A 214-nucleotide genomic window follows, 5' to 3' on the forward strand; every position below is an offset into this window, starting at 1 on the left:
ATAAGTAATATAGCAGTATATATCTGAATAATTTTTAATATCAAGTAACATACAGTACTGCACTGTTTAGTGATAGAAACATTTTATGAAAAATCTACTTTACTAACAAAAAGAAATGAGATCAAAATAAAAAATTAATTACCATGCCCAATCTCCACAGAAACAAATAGGAGTCAGAATTTAAAAAATCAGAAACAAATATAGGATTATATAT

The 214-nt window shown here is 23.8% G+C and overlaps 1 protein-coding gene across 1 annotated transcript in view; it reads right to left on the bottom strand.

The window, feature by feature from the left end:
- LOC119588735 (RB-associated KRAB zinc finger protein-like) overlaps nucleotides 1-214 on the bottom strand; it is a gene marked incomplete at its 5' end in the record, with an annotated part of 9,606 nt that overhangs the window by 7,850 nt on the left and 1,542 nt on the right.

Source organism: Penaeus monodon, chromosome 24, assembly GCF_015228065.2.
Source record: "Penaeus monodon isolate SGIC_2016 chromosome 24, NSTDA_Pmon_1, whole genome shotgun sequence".
NCBI classification, from domain to species: domain Eukaryota; kingdom Metazoa; phylum Arthropoda; class Malacostraca; order Decapoda; family Penaeidae; genus Penaeus; species Penaeus monodon.